The sequence below is a fragment of the Natator depressus genome, chromosome 6 (assembly GCF_965152275.1).
Source record: "Natator depressus isolate rNatDep1 chromosome 6, rNatDep2.hap1, whole genome shotgun sequence".
NCBI classification, from domain to species: Eukaryota; Metazoa; Chordata; order Testudines; family Cheloniidae; genus Natator; species Natator depressus.
The window spans coordinates 45,689,534-45,712,218 of NC_134239.1; positions in this window are offsets into that span (position 1 = coordinate 45,689,534).

Here is a 22,685-nt window from a genome sequence, read left to right on the forward strand (position 1 = left end):
CTGGTTTTCAAAGCTTTTCTGATGTGCTCTTATCTCATCTCCCTGGTGTCTGGCTGCATGTAATCAGTGGCCAGGAGATTTGCCTCCGCCTCCCATTGCACCATAAACGTCTCCCCCTTACTCTCACAGATATTGTGGAGCACACAGCAAGCAGCAATGACAATGGGAAGTAAACTGCACCAGTGTGCTTTTAAACATCCAAATGCATATTCTACCACCATTCTGCACTTGCTCATCCTATAGTTGAACAGCCCCTGACTACTGTCCAGGGTGCCTGCGTATGGCTTCATGACCCAAGGCATTAAGGAGTAGGCTGGGTCCCCAAGGATAACTATAGGCATTTCAACATCCCCAACAGTTATTTTCTGGTCTGGGAAGCAAGTCCCTTGCTGCAGCTGTTGAAACAGACCAGAGTTCCTGAAGATGCGAGCGTCATGTACCTTTCCCGGCCACCCCACATTGATGTCAGTGAAACGTCCCTTGTGATCCACCAGTGCTTGCAGCATCATTGAAAAGTACCCCTTGCGGTTTATGTACTTGCTGCCAAGGTGGTCCAGTCCCAAAATAGGGATATGCATTCCGTCTATTGCCCCACTACAGTTAGGGAACCCCATTGCAGCAAAGCCATCCACTATGACCTGTACATTTCCCAGAGTCATTACCCTTGACAGCAGCAGCTCAGTGATTGCATTGGCTTCTTGGATCACAGCAGCCCTCACAGTAGATTTGCCCACTCCAAATTGATTCCCGACTAACCGGTAGCTGCCTGGCATTGCAAGCTTCCAGAGGGCTAAAGTCACTTGCTTGTGAACTCTGAGGGCTGCTCTCATCTTGGTATTCTTGAGTTTCAGGGCAGGAGAAAGCAAGTCAAAGTTCCATGAAAGTGCCCTTATGCATGCAAAAGTTTCGCAGCCATTGGAAATCATTCCAGACCTGCAACACTATGCAGTCTGTGCGCGTTTCCCGGGCCAAGAATTGGCATTCCATGGCATGAGCCTGCCCCATTGCCACCAGGATGCCCAAATTGCCGGGGCCCATGCTTTGAGAGAAGTCTGTGTTCATGTCCTCCTCGCTCTTGTCACCGCGCTGCCGTCACCTCCTTGCCTGCTTTTGCAGGTTCTGGTTCTGCACATACTGCAGGATAATGACGAGGTGTTTACAATGCCCATAACTGCCACGGTGATCTGAGTGGGCTCCATGCTTGCCATGGTATGGCGTCTGCAGGAGAGCAGAGTTGCAGCAGAAGCAGTGGCTGACGACTGATGCCACGAGAATAGATATTTATAGAGAACAATGAGAGGACCTGCAAGGTGGATTCATGAGAGCAGGAGAGCAGAGTTGCAGTGGAAGCAGTGGAGGATGACTGTTAGCACAGCGCACATTTCCCGAGGAGGAACACATGTACCCGGGAGCCCATGACAGACAACATGGAGAAATTTGCTATTGAGACAATAGCAGCAGAGCAGAGTGGCAGCGGAAGCGGTGTTTGACGATGGTTAGCAGTCCTACTGCACCATCTGCTGCCAGCAGCACCCAGGACACAACAGCGGCGGTGTCGGTGAGCTGAGCTGAGTGGGCTGCACGCTTGCCGTAGTATGGCGTCTGCACCGAAAAAAGGCGCAAAACAATTGTCCGCTGTTGCTTTCACGGAGGGAGGGGAGACTGACGACATGTACCCAAAACCACCCACGACAATGTTTTTGCCCCATCAGGCATTGGGAGCTTAACCCAGAATTCCAATGGGTGGCAGAGACTGCAGGAACTGTGGGATAGCTACGCACAGTGCACAGCTCCGTAAGTCGATGCTAGCCACGGTAGTGAGGACGCACTCCGCTGACTTAATATGCTTAGTGTGGACATATGCAATCGACTGTATAAAATCGATTTCTAAAAATGGACTTCTATAATATTGACCTAATTTCGTAGTGTAGACATACCCTTAGTGTGACTTCTGGCTCCAACTCCAGCTTTCACCTTTGCCAGGTCTTCTGACCATAACCCCCTCTACTCTGGGTTCTAACCACTAGATCAGACTGCTCAAATTACAGGCCCAGACAGGTTCTAAGAGTTCTGCTCATCCAGCCAGGGAATAGGAATCCACTACACTCTGACTTACACTTTCAATCAAAACCAACCAACACAGCTCAAATATCCAACTTGGTCACTGAATACTTGTAAAACTTTTCAGACCAACAATTAATCACAAAAACTATTTGGCAAGTAACTCTGAATAATGAATGCATTTGAGAAAATCAGAAACTGTGCACAATTTGTGAGCAGAGAAAGGATACATTTGTTGAATAAGTTATTCATGCTGAACCATCACTGTTCTTTTCATATCTGGTTCATTTACCAGGGATGGAAAATCAGTTTTTCCTGCTGTATGCTCTGTAGACCCAGTTGAGCTATGAAAGAACAAGCTGGCTTCCACTCTGCCTCCAGCATAATTAACATAACGACCACCTCTTACTCCAGAATCCTTATTGTCCTGGCTAATGCCTAAAGCAGACGGATTGGGGATTGCAATTAGAAAACAATGTCATTTTTCTCTTGCAACTTGAATACATTTGATATGGAAGTCACGAAGGGAGAATAAATGTGAAACACTGAAGTGGAGTTTTTTGTTTTTTCAAAGCCTCATTTCTCAGACCAGAGCTACATGCAAACCATTTTCATTCATCATGCTGAAAAATGATAGACTATTAACATATCTCTGCATACTAGGGATTCATATTCCCAGTTGCAATGTAAAGAATCAGTCGGCCAGATTCTCAGCCCTGATATATAGTGTCTTTGTGCCAATCTGGTGGCAAAAGGAGATGAAAACCTGGTTTAACCAGTCTGCTGTGCCTGTCTTAGGCACAGATGTTCCTCAGTGGCATAGCTCCTATTGGGCAAGGGGGTGCCAGTGATCCTCAACATAAAACAGCCTTTTGTGATTATAGCCAGCACTGAGCTGCTCTAAACTTCACTGGTGTCTAGACTGGCCTAGATCTTAGATTCACAAACAGCTCCTCACCCCCACCCTCCTTCGTCTGTATTCGTCCATGTCATCTGTGTCCAATAATGTAGCCCAATGTTTTTCTTTTCACCTTGATCTGTGTCTATACTGTAGCTAATCTTTACATCACAGAAGTCATTCTGCAGTTTGCTCACATGGTTTAATTAATTTAAAGCCTCCTTATCCAAAGAGTATAAACAGGAGTATTGTCCATTAAGTTAATATCAGAGAAAACATATAAGGCTGCCCTCAAAGCACAACACAGCTCATTCATGATAAAAATGTATATTGCTTTCCAGTACAATTTGCAAATAGTAAGTTAGAAATAAGGCTGTATGGCTTAAGAACTTCTGCTACACCTGCAATGCAAACCCATTTAGGTGTGTTTGAAACTGGGTCCTATCTGATAGTCTGATTATGTTTGCCTGAAAATGAACTGGTTATTTTTAACTTGCAGTGTGCATCAGTGGACCAGTCTTATTATGTACTGTTATTTCCACTAGTTTTAGAGGAATTCTTTTCATGCATTCTTACTCAAATCAAACCCAACCTAGGGTCTCACCTTTTAAAATTTTCTCAAGCAAGGCAAAGCTTGCTTTTAGAAGACTCAGTGCTGGAATTTTCAAAGAGGCCTAAGCAGTTAGGCAACAATAGTCATTTAGACTGTTTGAAGGTCCTGTGGCAATGTTACATCTTTTTGCTACACTTGTTTAAATCCTCAAAAAGAATGTTCTAATATATTCTTTGAATCCTAAGTATTATAGTCTTCCTTCAATTATGTTATTGAAACATTGGCATTTTCAGTGTCAACATATTTAGAGCAGAAGTCATGATTATATTTACTTTTTATAGGAAACTATAATATGAAACTGTTGAAGTTATATGGGATCTAGCACCAAGTGGCCAACTGTAGTCCTCAGTCGTGCTCTCTCCTTCCATTTCATTCCTTCTTTGCTTTGGAGTAAACATTCTCTGGACATTTTATCTTTTCCTTTTTTCACTGTAGTTGGGGGCATTGTTTTTGTCCTTTGATTTCTTAACTTTAATTTTTCTCATCTCCTCCTCTTTCTAGGGCTCAGGGGTTTTTTTTTTCTTTTTATTTTTTTCCCTTCTGTCCCACTTCTCTCTGAGCAAGAGGGCAGTGTATAGAAAGACCCAGGAATTCTTTATGTCCTCACTGTCTTAGAGGGCTCTTTCTTTTTTCTATCTTCATTCTTAGGGCTCTATTCTTTATTTTTGGTTTCCTTTTACTGTCATGCAGGGCCCTGATCTTGAATGTTTATGTGCCTTCCCTACTGTCTGAGGCTTATGTCTTTATCATCTGTTTTTTCCACCAGAGTAGTTGAAATGAACATTCCCAACTTCAATATGTGGAACTTTTCAAACACACCTTAAAAAATGAGGTTAACTTTCTAGAGTTGGTTGCCACTCCCATGACTACTTTGAGCTGCTTTTAGCTGTTTAACAGAGTCCCCACCTTTAGACTGTTAGTATGAAATTCTCTGCAGCTGTCAGTGTAATTTACACAGATTTGCACTTCAGCTTTCATTAGAACCATGCTGCATTTGTTCCTGTTGTCTCTCCACTTGTTGATCACAGGGGGAAAAAAAAAATCTTTCAACTAAAATGTGTGAAAATGGAATGCTCAGCCAAAAAAAAAAGGGTTCTTTTATTTGAATATTTCCACATTTTCTGATGTTTGTTTATTTACCAGATAGAAACTTCTTGATTTTCTTTAGCAGACAGACTGCTAAAGAGGCCTGATCAGCATAAATTCCTTGTAAACAATTCCTGTGTTCTCTCTCCCATTTTTAGTCTACCAACTGTTCTGATTGTCACAAAATGAGACTTCATTTATTAAGAACAAATGGTTTAATATGAGAAAGAAAAATGTAAATTTACACTGAATGAGGAATCAAAGGAAAGGAAATAATGTGATTCAGTTTCTTTATTTGAACAGCTGTCACTCTCAAGTTTCTTCACTGCATTAATGCTATAAAATGTGACCTTTATGTACTAACTATAGTGACTTTGAAACTGGTGTATGACATCATTAATCTGCTCTGGTATTGTTGGTTTGCTCTAGCTTGTAAGTTTTGTCTTGTTTAAACATAGTACAAAGACAGTTATTTCCATACCTGTTGCTATGTGTACGTCAGACTGCATTCAGCCTGGCGTCCTTCATTTGCATGAAAGCAATAGCATGTTGTTTATCCCAAGACTTGACAAATAAAGTTGAGGCAGTTTTTTGATAACAGAAGTTTGGTTGACAAAAGTAATCATTAAAATAATATGTTTAAAACCTTTTGTGAGGCATTTGACTTAGCACCACACAAAATTCTGATTAAAAAATTATTATACAGATTCAGATGTGGCACTTAGATTAAAATTAGCTAATTGATAAATGTTGGAAAGTGTTTGTAAATGGAGAATCATAATCCTATAAGGACATTTCTATTGAACCTTCCAGTGACCCTCACTATGTACGTTTCAGAACCCACCAAAACCCTTCCAGAGCAGCCATATGTATATGCATTATAGATGCTTAGTCCACACAGTTATTTGGACACCTCAGTGTATCTGTACCTTTCCTTCATTTTGCAGCTTGTGTCTTTTGGACTTTGCACAATATTGACAAATTGTAGAGAGTTCAGGAAAGAGCTATAAAAATTATTCAAAGTCTGGAAAATCTGCCTTACAGTGAGACTAAAGCAGCTCAGTTTATTTAGCTTTACAAACAAAGGGTTAAGACGTGACTTGATCACAGTCTGTAAGACCCTACATGGGGAGAAGATTTCTGATAGTAGAGGGTTCTTTTATCTAGCAGAACAAAGCCACAACAAAATCCAATGACTGGACACTGAAGTTAGACAAATTCAGACAAAAATAAGGTACAGTTTTTTGTTTTGTTTTTTTAAAGTGAGGGTAACCAACCATTAGAATAATTTAATTAGGGACATGGTGGATTCGCCATAAATGAAGTCTTTAAATTGAGATCGGTTGTCTCGCAAAGAGATGGTGTAGCTCAACAAGAAGTTAGCTTGATGCAGGAATTACTGGATGAGGTTCTGTGGAAAGGGTCAGACTAGATGATAATAATGTTCCATTGGGGCCTTATGACGAATCTAAATTAATAGGTTATCTGTCCTCAGATGACATTAGGACAACTCATTTCACAGTGGACAACAACAAGATAACACAGAACTTACTTTAATTGTAATGCCACCACCAGTAACTTTGAACCATCCATTCCCCTTTCATGTCATCTTCTCAAGTTTGTTGCACTAAACATCATATTCATTTTAACAAAAATCAAGTGAATGAATGCCTGTACTCAACAAGGAGTCTAGAATTGCAGTTCTTTTACATGAGTCATCTCTTCTACTCCTTACTTATTAATAAAGCAGACAATGAATAACTGCTTCTGCTTTATTGTTTTCTATTAGATTATTCATTTTTCATTATAATTTGTAATCTTTAATCCTCCCTTTATGATGCTATTTAAAGCAAACAGCCTCATTTATTTCAAAGAAGTAGAGAATCTTACTGATTTAACACAGGATATTAATGTTAATCTCTCATTGTGTTAGGACACATCTTTCATTAATACCTGTTTCAGTTCTGCTAAAAAACATCAATTTAGATCTGTAAGGTTTTCTAATGAAAGTAAAATACTTCATGCTAATTTCCAGGCGTAAAGCTACTAGACCAAATCACATCCCATGCTGGGTAGGTGGGCCAATAAGGCATAGACAGGCCTATTTCTCCTACTCCCAATTGTGTGCTTGCGTGCATAAGGCAGCAGCAGAACAGAATTCCTTCCTGGCTCCCAAGAGAGCTTTGGAAATGTAGGAAAAATCAGACCCCTCAATAGGTGATGGAATGCTGCCTCAGGAAGTAGAGAAAGTCCCTCTTTATATAGCATTCTTTGCATTTACTGTATCTAGAATACTTTGTCCAAAACCTTACTAATTTTGCCTTAGGTATATAGATAAGGACACCACTATTTGCATTTAGAACACTGCAAATACCAATTTTAAGTTATTTAAGATTTCTAAGGCACTATAAGTCAATTAATAAGTTTATAAGGGTGACCACAGTCATTTTCAGTCCTTGAGTTATTCTAGAGAAATGTCAACCAATAGTTTAGCTAAACTATCACCATGCGGGATATAACCGTTTACAAATATTTTGAGATGAAAGCACAAAAATAGGGATAAGTGTTTAAGATGGTACAAATAAGTCAGAAGATACAACTGAGCAAAGAAAAAAGGATAGGTGAGGTCTATTAGACTCTAAAATATTCTCCCAAGTAATGTGGTGGTGGAAGGTAGATAGGAAAACACAGTCAAACATGAAATACTGTAAGTCCTCCACCATTGGCAAGAAGGTGGACAAAATGAGCTAGCAGCTCTCTTCCATCTCTATGACGAACAAACAAGTTCTAAAATCTTGTATGTGAAGTTAAGCTGGTTGATCTATTCAAAGATATCCAACTCATCATAGGAGTAAAAATAAAGCAAGTGCCAACATTGTCATAACTCAAGCATAACTGTCTCCGTCTCAACATTATTTTACTCAACATTATTTACAATTTGTTGCTGTTGTCACCATTTTACTGGTGACTTCACAGTGACTGCATAAATTACATGGAAGAACCCAGGGACTAGGATTTTACTGGCTGTGGTGAACAAGTGACCATTAACACAGGTTTCATTGTGATGGTATGATGGGATAACATGGTTTTGGTAATTAAATATTCATGGTAAATAGGCCCAATGGCCTGTGATGGGATATTAGATGGGGTGGGATCTGAGTTACCCAGGAAAGAATTTTCTGTAGTATCTGGCTGGTGAATCTTGCCCATATGCTCAGGGTTTAGCTGATCACCATATTTGGGGTCGGGAAGGAATTTTCCTCCAGGGCAGATTGAAAGAGGCCCTGGAGGTTTTTCGCCTTCCTCTGTAGCATGGGGCACGGGTCACTTGCTGGAGGATTCTCTGCTCCTTGAAGTCTTTAAACCACGATTTGAGAACTTCAATAGCTCAGAAATAGGTGAGAGGTTTTTCGCAGGAGTGGTGGGTGAAATTCTATGGCCTGCGTTGTGCAGGAGGTCAGACTAGATGATCATAATGGTCCCTTCTGACCTAAATATCTATGAATCTATTAATCATTTTTAATATTGAAAAGGTGATGACTCATTGATTCATGGTAAGTTCAAAAACTCAGTTATTCATTTCCAAAAATGAATCTGGTTCCAGCTGGACATGGGAAAACCAATTCATCTAAAGTAAAAATTGTCCTGAACCTAAAAATGAAACTTAAATCTATCCTTTTGAAGGTTCAGAAGAGTCAGTTTTTATGTTTGATTTGGCTGAGGTTTTGGATTGTTTGTTTGTTTTTTTTAAGAGGTTTAAATTTTCATTTGGGCCTAATTTTCAAAAAACAAACTAAATTTACTAAAACAATTTCATTCACACAATACTTAAGCACAGGATTATCTGGATTTGTGTGATTTCCTGTTGGACCGTTAAAATAATTGCACATGACAAACTAAAGGCAAAATCCTGAATCCAAGCTAAAAAGTGTTTTTGGAAATTTTGCCCTCTGTATTCCAAATTTTATCTGAATTGTTTCTGAAACAAAAGCATTTGTGTGGCTCTTTATATCTATATCAGAAATAGATATGTTCAAACTCTTGAGCACTTACTGAAATTCACATTTTAAAGTTTTGTTTCACCTATGGGATTTAAATGGTCTGAGCAATGTAACAAAAGTCTGTAAGTAGCAGAAGTGTACATAGCTGTTTGGCAGGGTCCAGTCTGGAGGTCACTAAACATGCAATGGAGAAAGTTTACCTGTTTGTCTGCATTTCTGAGTACAGACCATAAAAAATTGTGAATTATTCATTTTTGAGTTCTTCATTTTGGTACAACACTGCACCAAATATGAACTAGAGATATTAATTAGTCCTCAGCAAGCAGAGATCAAACACATAGTTCTAGGAGATTCAAAAGCATGATAATTTTTCTAAGTTTTTATGTTCCTTGTCCTAGCCTGGTACCTGACAAACCCATGCATTATTTCTCGTCTTTAATGGCCATGGAGTGCTAGGCAGTTTCCAAACAAAAGTCATCACTGCTCCAAGAAGCTCATAATCTAAAGACACAGAGGTAGAGGATAGAGATAAAAGGTTTGATACTGTCATGTTAGATATATAGATATAATTAAAACAGAGCAGGTACATTAGAACTAAATTACCTATCATGACAGGTGGGTCTTCAAGAGGGAACTGAAGTCACTTCACCAGGAGAGTTAAGGACCTGGTTTCAATGTTACAAGTTTCAAATTTAATATCCTATAAAATATTATAGTTGAAGTCTAGTGCCAGGGATGATTCCCTTGAAGCAATGCAAACAAACAGCTAAACCTGTGGATTCCTGACAAACACAAGCAAACAATATGCATTTTAATGTGGCTAAATGTATACTTCTAAGAACAAAATGTAGGTCATACTTACATAATTGGGGAGGGTTCAGAGAAGAGCCACAAGAATGATTAAAGCAATAGAAAACATGCCTTATGAAAAATAGATTGAGCTCCTTCAGTGTAACATAGAGAAAAGGTAGAGAACTGACTTGATTACAGTTTATAAATAACTACATGAGGAACAAAATATTTAATAATGGTCTCTTCAATCTATCAGAGAAATGTATAACATGATCCAATAGCTGGGAGTTGAAGATGGACAAATTCAGACTGGAACTAAGGCTTTTTTTTTTTTAATTGTTAAAGAGCCTAACGAGCCACTGGAATAGTTCACCAAGGTTCATGGTGGATTCTCCATCTCTGACAATTTTTAAATCAAGATTGGATGGTTTTTCTAAAAGATATGACGTAGGAATTATTTTGGGGGAAGTTCTATGGCCTGTGTTATACAGGAGGTCAGACTAGATGATTACAATGGTCTTTTCTGGCCTTGGAATCTATAAAGTGGTGTTCACACTGCACCGGGGATATTGAAGTCTGGGAGGTCAGACAGTGAACAGCACAAAGATGACTTTTGCAACCTCCATGCACCATGGAGCAGAGTCCAGTTAGAGGGTGCAGTGTGTGCATGCATATGCTAGGGTTATGTGCAGAATTTGTTGATTTACTATGGACCCACTGGACAGAAACCCAGGAAAAGAGAGAAGTGTGGCACAAAGGCCAGGACTGGGGCCTTCTCTCAACACTGTGTAGTGAGGGCCATACACAGTCTCACAACCCATTCACACAGAGACAATCTGTTTACTTAGGCTTTTCTCTTTTCATCAAGACTTGGTCCATCACTACTTTAGGGCCAAACATGAAGCTCTCATTGATGTAAATACAATAGGATGTGACCATTAGCATACAGCTTCTCTGCCTACGTCATCTGTCATTTTATGACGTAGTGTAACATATGTTATGAACACGGATTCTTTTAAATGAAATAGTGTAAGAGCTGGGAAATGTTTCCCTAGTTCAATAGTTCACGCATAGTTCTATGTGTAACTCCAAAATAAGCGCATAACGTGGTACCCATGAAGAAAAATACTTTAAAAATGTCACATATTCTAGCATGAGAATTTTGGCCAGATATGAATTTTTTTCCTATTCTTTTTCCTTCTGTGGTAGTCAGAGAAGGATGTATACTCAGTTTATATACTTTAGGTTTAATCAGTGTTGTACAGAGGAAATATTTATGTTCTCCATGGTGTGATGATGCTATTCATACAGCAACAAAGCAGCCAATGCAGTTCTGGGCAGCATCATCTCAAAGGTCATACCCAGGTTATCATCTTTTATCACCCATTGGCCCTGTTCTGTATTAAGGCCCTCCAAGTATCTCCCTCCAGTTGGGCTGATCACAAATATTCAAAAATGTATGTTGTAAATGACCAGATTCCCTGACTGGATGATCATGTATACCACCTGCTTCCTTTCCTCACTATAAGTTATTAGTACGTTTGAACCCTTGGACTCTAATCACTATAGCACACATCTCTAATTGTTTGAGCTAAAGTAGTAACTGCATTAGCTAGTAGCCTCTGTATGTTATTCTCTAGTGAGTGAATCAGCCATTAGAGGGTGATGGAACAATTTGCCAGTATGTTACCCATGAAAGCATTTGACAGGATTATTCAAGTTGTGTACACAAATAATACTCAGTTTCTGCAAATAGTCACACAGGTGACTTTAAAATTTTCCTTCTGCAAACAATTTTGCTGGTAAAACTCACTCACATGTTCATGCAAAGCAAACAGAGGGAACCCAAACACTGTAGAAGCTAATTAATTTCAAAATTGAATGATTATTCATGAAAATGTTTTGTGTTATTTGATATCTTTATTCTTTTGTTTAAAACACAACAAGCAGTAGCCACCTGGATGAAACACTGGAAAATGACAATTCAGATTATACGCAAAAAAGCTGGAAGACTTGAGTAAAAGACTAGTGTATGAGTGACCTGATCAAGCTCTCAAGCAGTTAATGAAAATACATTTCATAAACTCCAAAGAGAATTAAGGACTTCAGTTTGACAGAAACCAGGCAAGAAGGTTTCAAGTCAGTAAGAGACCAAGGACAGAAAGATTGAATGCCCCCAAAATGGGGATCCTACACTTTTACTGAGTGACTCTAAATAGGAATTTTTACAAGTATTTCCCTGCAGGTACTAAAAAGTAGCTTATTTCATGATGAAAGCCTGAGTGGCAATGCATCCATAGTAACCCTACCACAAGTCTTTGGGGGAAAACATTCAAATGAATATAGAGTATTTTCCTTCACACCTAATTTGGAAATTCAGGACAGTTATTTTATATCCATAATGAAGTCTATTTCTTTACAAGGTCACAGAATTTGATATTTAATTTTATTAGCAGCATTTGTTTTTTGCAGCTCCCAAACCAAAGAGGTAAGATGAGTAGCCCCAACCCTGCAGAGTTCACAAGCTGAAAGAGCGAAAGGAGCATTCCATGCAAGTGGTGGAGGTAAGAGTTGACCAGAGTAATAGAATATTTGAAGAGTAGGGTGGGGAGTAAGATCTACCAATGTCAATTTTCCTACAACTTTGCCATGGTCAGTAGGCTTGTATGTGTCTTGGAAGAATGGCTCTCTAGGAGGGATTTGAATATGGAAAGGATATTGACACAGATCATTTCATTAAGGCCATCCCATATATAGGTGGTGGCATGGAAGAAGATGAGGAGACATGTTTGTGAGAAGCTGACCAACAGGCTGATGAAGTTAGCGTTGTTGATGGAATGAATGGGAGGGGGGGATGACATGAAAAGAGACAGGTATGGTGGGTGAGAAGGGCTATGAGGGGTCATGAGGGCAATAAAAAAGAATATGATGTGGCAGAGAAGGGAGTCGGTGTAGGGATTCAGAGATGGGAAGGATGAGCTCAGTGGCAGCATTTTATACAGAGTGGAGAGTGGTAATGTGACTGTCAGGGAGGCCACAAAGGAGGAAGTTACAACAGACAAGAGGGTGGAGAAAGGGGTGAGAAGGGGATGGGAGGAGGAGGAGCCGGATGTCCTCACACAATACTTTGGAGATATATAGGAGCAAGGGTGTGTGAGAGAAGGAGAGACCAGTATAAGAGAGTGACTGCAGAGGTGGTATCAGGTGGGATGTGCCAACTTTGCACAACTTTCAGGAAAATAAAAAGTCGTCTAGTGAATGAACCACATGACCAGGAGTCAGAAAGTCTCTGTTCTATTCCCATCTCTGCTAATTATTTATGACCTGAGACATAGAACTTCTCTGTGCTTCAGTTACTCCACTGGTAAAATGAGGAAAATACTGTTACTACAGCGAAAGAGTGAACCTTAACCCTACCTGATCCCATTTCTTCCTATGCCATCACCCTGCCACAGAATACCCATGAAGCTGGGTTCTAAGAAAAGCTATCGCTATTCAGACTAAGTATCAAAGGACTCACATTTAACTTTTGTTTACATAACCTGCTTGTCAGCATGGGTTATGTATCCCCTGTTTGCCCAGTCCATAGAGGATAACATTGTAATTGGGGTCATAGGAGTATGTAAGATAAATAGATGTTAGACACTTCAGATACATCCCTCCACACTGCAAAAAACAAAAAAAATCTACCCTGTGCGATATTTAACTGAACTAACTCAGTGAAGGAGGTGTTAATGTATGAATTGATTAAAAGTTATGGATAGTAAATTTGATGCCGTATTAATAAGGAGGTTTCAGCGTAAGGGGAAAAATCAATTAGATCTTGTTAAAGATAATTAAAATGAATTTACTTTGGTCAAAGATTTGATTAAATGTAATTTTTCAGAACATTATCCTCCTCTGCAGGCTCTGGAAAAACAACCAGGGTGCCCATTTGCTGAATACTGGATCTGTAGGAGGGGGAAAAAATCATGTGTTTCTCTGCATGTTTTAGTGATGGAAATTTTAAAGTGATTTAAATCTGAACCTTCCCCATAACCACCTAGAAGGGTCCTTCTAAAAGGTACAAGTGGCAAACTGTGCTTGTTCTTCACTTTAAGAATGACAGAGAGAAGTTTTTAGAACAAATTAAGAGGAGGAAGGGATGTTTTCTTCTGGTCATCCACAATACTTCTATTTCCAGACTCTACTGATGAAACAGGCTCAAAGATTTCATCTATTTTAAAAAAGTGCATTTATTAAAACAGGAGGCATTTCTGTCATCTTTTTTCCTGCTAGGTTATACATCATTGTGGAGTACAGGAAATAAGTCTTCATTGATTTAGATAACAAAATTAATCTCCCTATCAGCCAAAAAATCCACTTCAGCTACATTTGACCAGAATGAAGAGGTTTAAGAGGATTTAGAATTGACTGAAAACTCACATCTTCCTATTTTTTAGGATTAGTGTTATTTTTTGGTTGTTTGTATTGATTAGATAGGTAGCGTAATGGCAGTAATCAAACAAAATACGACAGAGTCCCTACTGAACTTCCTCCAACGAAGGGTTGCCCTTTTATATAAATTTTTACCCCATATGCTTTTCTGGGGTCTGTCTTAAGTCAGGGCAGAGCTGAGCACCTCCACCCCAAAAATGCTTCACTGAGGTGACTTAGAATCAAATAAATACGTAGCCAATATTCATAACTTCAAATACAAATCATAACCAGCAAACTACAACCTTCCCATAGATAACCCACTCGGGCTCCTCTGTATAAGAGCTGGTGCAACCATAGGACCCTGGTTGCAACAATGATCTATACAGTCACAGTTAACATAAATAACATCACAGGGGTTACACCACTTTGTCCAGAGACAAACATGGAAGTCTTGCTGGTTCCAGAAGATCTGGTGCATCTTGTTCTTCCTCCTCCGAAGGATCTGGGGGGATGGGGAGAAATCTGAGTGCCTCTCATGGGAAACAAGGAGTGACTCCCTAGCAGACCTTACCAGCTCTGCAGAGGGTATTTGTCCTAGGATCCTCAATATGGCCGGTAGGAAATTTCAAAAGGGGGATGTAGAGGCCACAGAAAGATTCAAAATGGGTGCCATCAGCTCTGACCTAAACGAGGAGGTTGGTCCCAAGATGGTACAAGTCTTTTGGATGGCAGAGGATACCTAGGATAAGGAAATGAAGGCTCCTCAGGTGGTTCAGAGTCTCCCAATGAGGACAAAGCAGATTCCTGTTCCAGAGTCGGTACTGTCAGTGCCGCTGGAGGGAAGCTGAATCTCAAGGAAAAAGTATGAGTATACTTCATGCTATTGACTTTCCAGGTGTTATGACATCTCTGGAAAGGAATGGACCCAATGAAGAGGATTCTGGATCCAGTGTGAAAATGTCCTCTGGAGCATCACAGAACCTATTTCTCTCTGGTATGAGAGGGGTTGTCTGTCCAGACCACTGGCGCTGGAGAGGGTGCTGACAAAGACTGTGCCACAGGTAGGCAGTGAATGGTCTTCATTAGTGCCAGTGGATCCCAAGGTTTGGGAGGTGCCCAGGATGATGGTACTGATGGATTGCATTCCGGTACTGATAGCCCATAAACATGGATCTCTTTCTTGTGACATCTCCAGAACTTATGACACACTAAAATCCTCCTGGGCTGAGGTACTGGGCTTGCACAGAACTGAATTCAACTTCTTCAAAGTGGATTTTGAGGAAGACAGTCATGCATACAAGAGTGTTTCCTAAGAACTTCCTTTTACTTGTTTTAAGCCTGCTGCCCATTTAATTTCATTAATTTTATTTATGGGCAGCAGGTTTAAAACAAATAAAAGGAGATTCTTCACTCAGCACACAGTCAACCTGTGGAACTCCTTGCCTGAGGAGGTTGTGAAGGTTAGAACTATAACAGGGTTTAAAAGAGAACTGGATAAATTCATGGAGTTTAAGTCCATTAATGGCTAAGGAATGGTGTCCCTAGCCTCTGCTTGTCAGAGGGTGGAGATGGATGGCAGGAGAGAGATAACTTGATCATTACCTGTTAGGTTCACTCCCTCTGGGGCACCTAGCATTGGCACCGTCGGTAGACAGGATACTGGGCTGGATGGACCTTTGGTCTGACCCAGTATGGCCATTCTTATGTAAAGGAGTGAGCCTCCTGCTGCTAAGTCCGACACCGGCACCAGAGAACCTACTCCCATAGACCGCCTGGTGAGATAATCTTAGGAATGCAGGAAACATTCTTATATGCATGACTGTCTTCCTCAGAATCGACTTTGAAGAAGTTGGATTCAGTTCTGTGCACTTTCTGAGTCAGACCGACATATGACGGTGGCGCGGGGGGGAGAGGGAGGAAGGAGTTTCCCTGGCTTGGGTCCGATTGAGGCTTCATGGCCTTTTCCATGAGGTGTTTTCAAAAGTGGAGTTCCTGCCCTCCTCGAGTACAGCTGAGGAACAAGCAGCAGATACCGCACCTTGCTGCAATGTGAACCTCCTGAGGCAATACAACAGAGCTGGTGGTCATTGCTGACCAAGAAAATCCCCCCCCACATGGACAGGGAGTGCAGAGTTTGAAGCCTGGAATCAGAGGCATAGTCCAGTACCCACACACGGTATATGGTGGGGTGGAGGGGGGGGGGGATAAGTGTTCCCCCAAAGATTAAGCTAGCACTAAAGCTATGAAAAAACCCCACAAACTATCAACTGCAGAAGATGCTAAAAAACTATTTACAAAGCTAAATCTTATCTTAAGGGATGAAGCCAAAGCTACAGAGAGGTTCTGACTCAGGCCACGTAGCAGTGAGAAGGAAGGAACTGGAGAGGCTGTCAGCCCGCCTCACCTTTTATCCCCTCGGTTGGAGGCACAAAGGAGACCCTGAGCACATGTGGGCCAGTGGAAGCTACTTTCAAATTCTCTGGCTTTGGGCACCTGGTGCACATGAGTAACCCACAGTGGAATGCAATAGGGACCATCACTCAAAGAAGAAATATTGTTATACAGCCAGACTTTCAAATACTTATCTGAGAAAGAGCCAATAAACTTCAGTAAATCATCCACTTTAGGGATGCATCACAGCTCTAAACATTTTAGTAACAACAAATAAACAAACAAAACAAAAACACATGCCTATATTGATTTAAACAAACGACACCACCTTATTCATGACAAATATAAAATGCAAATGCAGAATTTTCATAAGCTACTGGTCAGCTCAAAACACCACTGTTTCTTTTCAGATTCAACCATTTGGTAGGTTCTGTATTATTACAAGATGGTAATCAAGAAACCAATTCAATCTCTTTACACAATATATTACACAATATCACTTCAGTATATTCAGTCCAAAATTAGTTCAAAAACATGGTATGGAAAGACAATGACTGAACTTGAAACTGTACAGAAAGTAGTCCTGGTTGACCCTTGAATGGTTAGCAAGTGTTGGTTGAAGGCTTACCAGAGTCTTTCCTAAATTTATCTGAACCTATTTGGTTTAGCAAATAAGCTTGGCAATCTCATAAGAACAGGACTTCCAGTGGTCTGTATTCCAATGTGCCTGAAACCACTTGAGAGCATTTCTATTTCCAGTTCCAGGTCATTATCATTTAACACTGATGATATTTGTGCCATTCCAGACTCAGAGAAAAACAAAATGATCATATTTTGATCCCATCCACACAAATAGAAAGCCAGAGTAAATCTTCCAGTTCCAGTGAAATTATACTTCTAAGTCACATTTACACTGGTATACAGCTAGTGATTCTAAATGTCTCCAGTTTTATATCATTGTAAAATATCAGAATCTGACCCGCAGCCTCTGCGCCAAGAACCTTTCACTTTAGGAAGTGAAAATCTGCTCACAAAATTTACAAACAACAAAATAAAGTGCCTGAGCTGAAGTATTCAGATTTGGATCCAAGGCTTTGGTTCTAAAATTCCCCATCATTTTGGAGTGTTTGGATTGGTTCAACAAAAGTGCTACTACATATTCTCAAATCTTAGGATTTATTTGGCTTCAGTTTTGGCCAATAGTTCATCTTGCTTCTTAGTTTATCCAAGACTGGAGATACTGCTGAATAAGGGTTTGTTTAGACGGACAGTGTTGAGCAAACTGGAGCATAAGGTTGCAGAGCACTATCTGTGTGGATCCTTTTACGGCACACTAAAGGAGTAGGTCGATGTATTCTAGGGAACAATTAGTGTGCAGTAACAGGGTCCACACAGACAATGCACTGTAGCCTTACACCCCAGATTACTGTGCACTAAATGTTCGTCTAGACAAGCCCTTAATCATCTGTGAGAAAGTTGCCTATTACTGGAAAGTTGAATTGTGTGTCAAGGAAAGTCAGCTGTATATTTTAAACCTTTCCAAAGAATACACTTACACAGCTGATGAGATGCTCTCTCTACTTTTTGTACTGTTAGATTCACAGTCATGTTGCTTCGTGTTAAATTTGCCCCTTTTCCATCAAGCATCAGAGGGCTTGTTTCTCAGCTCTCCTATTCCTTGTGTAGGTGTAACAGTGCAGAGATGGTGTACAGTACTACCAAATCAAAATGTTTTCCATTCATTTATCTTGCACTGGTGTAAGATAAATCCCGATGAGTCGAAAGAATAGTAAATATGGCAGGCGACCAGCTTGGCTTAATGGTGAAATCCTAGCGGATCTTAAACATAAAAAAGAAGCTTACAAGAAGTGGAAGGTTGGACATATGACCAGGGAAGAGTATAAAAATATTGCTCGGGCATGTAGGAAAGATATCAGGAGGGCCAAATCGCACCTGGAGCTGCAGCTAGCAAGAGATGTCAAGTGTAACAAGAAGGGTTTCTTCAGGTATGTTGGCAACAAGAAGAAAGCCAAGGAAAGTGTGGGCCCCTTACTGAATGAGGGAGGCAACCTAGTGACAGAGGATGTGGAAAAAGCTAATGTACTCAATGCTTTTTTTGCCTCTGTTTTCACTAACAAGGTCAGCTCCCAGACTGCTGCGCTGGGCATCACAGAATGGGGAAGAGATGGCCAGCCCTCGGTGGAGATAGAGGTGGTTAGGGACTATTTAGAAAAGCTGGACGTGCACAAGTCCATGGGGCCGGACGAGTTACATCCGAGAGTGCTGAAGGAATTGGCGGCTGTGATTGCAGAGCCCTTGGCCATTATCTTTGAAAACTCGTGGCGAACGGGGGAAGTCCCGGATGACTGGAAAAAGGCTAATGTAGTGCCAATCTTTAAAAAAGGGAAGGAGGAGGATCCTGGGAACTACAGGCCAGTCAGCCTCACCTCAGTCCCTGGAAAAATCATGGAGCAGGTCCTCAAAGAATCAATCCTGAAGCACTTACATGAGAGGAAAGTGATCAGGAACAGTCAGCATGGATTCACCAAGGGAAGGTCATGCCTGACTAATCTAATCGCCTTTTATGATGAGATTACTGGTTCTGTGGATGAAGGGAAAGCAGTGGATGTATTGTTTCTTGACTTTAGCAAAGCTTTTGACACGGTCTCCCACAGTATTCTTGTCAGCAAGTTAAGGAAGTATGGGCTGGATGAATGCACTATAAGGTGGGTAGAAAGCTGGCTAGATTGTCGGGCTCAATGGGTAGTGGTCAATGGCTCCATGTCTAGTTGGCAGCCGGTGTCAAGTGGAGTGCCCCAGGGGTCGGTCCTGGGGCCGGTTTTGTTCAATATCTTCATAAATGATCTGGAGGATGGTGTGGATTGCACTCTCAGCAAATTTGCAGATGATACTAAACTGGGAGGAGTGGTAGATACGCTGGAGGGGAGGGATAGGATACAGAAGGACCTAGACAAATTGGAGGATTGGGCCAAAAGAAATCTGATGAGGTTCAATAAGGATAAGTGCAGGGTCCTGCACTTAGGATGGAAGAATCCAATGCACCGCTACAGACTAGGGACCGAATGGCTAGGCAGCAGTTCTGCGGAAAAGGACCTAGGGGTGACAGTGGACGAGAAGCTGGATATGAGTCAACAGTGTGCCCTTGTTGCCAAGAAGGCCAATGGCATTTTGGGATGTATAAGTAGGGGCATAGCGAGCAGATCGAGGGACGTGATCGTTCCCCTCTATTCGACACTGGTGAGGCCTCATCTGGAGTACTGTGTCCAGTTTTGGGCCCCACACTACAAGAAGGATGTGGATAAATTGGAGAGAGTCCAGCGAAGGGCAACAAAAATGATTAGGGGTCTAGAGCACATGACTTATGAAGAGAGGCTGAGGGAGCTGGGATTGTTTAGTCTGCAGAAGAGAAGAATGAGGGGGGATTTGATAGCTGCTTTCAACTACCTGAAAGGGGGTTCCAAAGAGGATGGTTCTAGACTGTTCTCAATGGTAGCAGATGACAGAACGAGGAGTAATGGTCTCAAGTTGCAATGGGGGAGGTTTAGATTGGATATTAGGAAAAACTTTTTCACTAAGAGGGTGGTGAAACACTGGAATGCGTTACCTAGGGAGGTGGTAGAATCTCCTTCCTTAGAGGTTTTTAAGGTCAGGCTTGACAAAGCCCTGGCTGGGATGATTTAACTGGGAATTGGTCCTGCTTCGAGCAGGGGGTTGGACTAGATGACCTTCTGGGGTCCCTTCCAACCCTGATATTCTATGATTCTATGATTCTAAGTGACTATGCAATGTCCTTTATGCACTGAGTAACTCTCATGAACGAGCATCATCCCTTCATCACGGTTGTCCTTTTAAAATACTAGACTCCCATTGTAATGCATTCATATGAATACGATCAGGCATGAGACCATTAATCTTATTGCAATAGGTGCATGTGCACTTGTTCTGAGTAATTCAGACTATAGTCCCTGCATACGTTCCTAATGAAGTCTTTGTAGAGTATGAACAACTAAAGAAAATGAGTAAATAAGACAAAATGAAGCTTCCCAGGATCTCTTATTTCCTATACAAAGGCTGTGGTTCTGTCAAATATTCCTCCAGGCTAATTATGGAGAAATGCCTACTGTACCATGCACGGTGCATTGGATCCTCAGCAATACATAAGCATAACTCCATTGACTTTATGATGGTATGAAATTTATACCCTGCCCCATCCCCGCAAGATAGAATCTGTGGAAGTTAATATTAATATAATTGAAAATATGGTCCGATCTGTACACAGTCACATCACGTTGCCTCCAGCTAGACCACTTCCTAGAACAACCATTCACTTTCTGAACCTGCCTTTAATGGTCTATTTTTTTTTCTTTCATACATCAAGTCTGTGGCCAGAAAAGACCATTACTGATCATTTAAATCTGACCCCCTACGTACTGCTGGCCAGAGAATTTCACCCAATCATTCCTGCACCAGGCCCAATAGTGTCTGGTTAAACTAAGGCACATCTTATTTAGAAAGACATTAGATCTAGTTTTAGTGGTTAGAAGCATTGGAGAAGATGTGTTCCTTAACAGTCTTAATAAAGAATATCACAATTGAGTATTATTATTTCCTTATAAATGATCTTCAGAAATGAAAATCAGTAATAGCTACTGTTAATGGGGCTTGTTAATTCAAGCTTTTACACAGAGCTTTTAAAACCTGTTTTGATTTTGAGTATTTAAACAGTCTCCTGTTTGTTCATATACTTTATGACTATCTCCATTATCATCCACAAATACAAGCGTACATATAAACCTATAGTTATGCAAAAAATGTCTGAACTGTTACTTTTTAGTCAGTCGTCTAATAATAATAAAAATAGAACCTTCTAATAACTGATCTTGTTTGGATTTTTTTCTCTATCAGAGATCTTTTATAATTGTAATTTAATATAAATTCTGCCAGGGAATTTACTGCTGTATCTCTTGGACATGCCAAAATATATACTGAATTAATTACTCCAAGTATATGGGAATTGTGCCATTTTATGCCAAGACAAAACATTTGGTTATCTTTAGGCAGCTGTCTTCCTCTGTGTTTGGAAAGTGCCTAGCACATTTTGGGTGCTGCTGCAATCTATACAGAGACTGCAGCTATATATATATATATATATATATATATATATATATATGCTGTAAAATGGTGTCACTTTCTGTGCCAAACTGCAAAGAGACAGAAATGTACTGCAGTCTGCTTCAAAATTTTTGATGGGAATACCTCTGGGTCAAGGTCTGTTTCTGCAAATCAAAGCAGATTTTTGACAGTAGTGTATCTTCTTGCCTATAATAGAGTAATGTATCAAATTATTTGTTAAAGGATGCCACCTATCCCAAGCTCACAGAAAAAGTTGCACTGAGTACACAAATGAAAAATGCAACACTGAAGGATCAAGTATGGAAAGACACTATAGAGGTGACCTTGCGGAACTTTCTGTTGAATTGAATGCTGTGTTACAGAAAACTGAGGGAAGAGAAATCTTCAAAGATCTAAAGGTGGCCTGATTCATTATTTTATACAACTGAATTGGTTTCATTTATAAGCTATCACGCAAAAGAATAAATGGGCACAAATCAGTCATCAAGAATTATAACATTCAAAAACCAATAGGAGAACACTTCAATCTCCCTGGATACTCAATAAACAGATTTAAAAGTGGTAATTCTTTGAAATGGGCCACCTTGATTACATTGGCAACATTAGCACTACAAAAGTGATTTTCCCACCCTTGGTATTCACCCCTTCTTGTCAACTGTTGAGAATAGCCCACTTCCACCTTAATTGAATTGGGTCATTAACACTGACCCCCCCCCCCTTGGGAAGGCAACTCCCATCTTTTCATGTTCTGTGTATTTATACCTGCCTCTGTATTTTCCACTCCATGCATCTGATGAAGTCGGTTTTAGCCCACGAAAGCTTATGCCCAAATAAATTTGTTAGTCTCTAAGGTGCCACAAGGACTCCTCATTTTTTAAGCTACCACTTATTGTAAGTACCTTTTAAATTGACATTGTTACAGAGGAGTAATTAGAAAACTTTAGATGGTCAAGATGAGCTTTCTTACAAAATAGAGTGGCAAACAAAAGGATTTTTATAATCTGGAAAAAATTGGCATAAAAAAAATCTGAGAAAAGAATGTAGATATGGTCACTGTCATCAATATATTCTGTGTTCCAGAGACTTGTGAAGAAAGACTCTGCTGTGATGCTTTGCCAATGAGCTGCAGCCTCCATTATTATTCACTTTTAAAATCTACTGACTTCCAGGAAACTGCTGCCTTGTTAAATTATACATGCATTTTTCATGGCTTAAATCTCACTTGCTAAAGTATTTTGTACTTTTATTATTGGAATACATGCAAAAATAT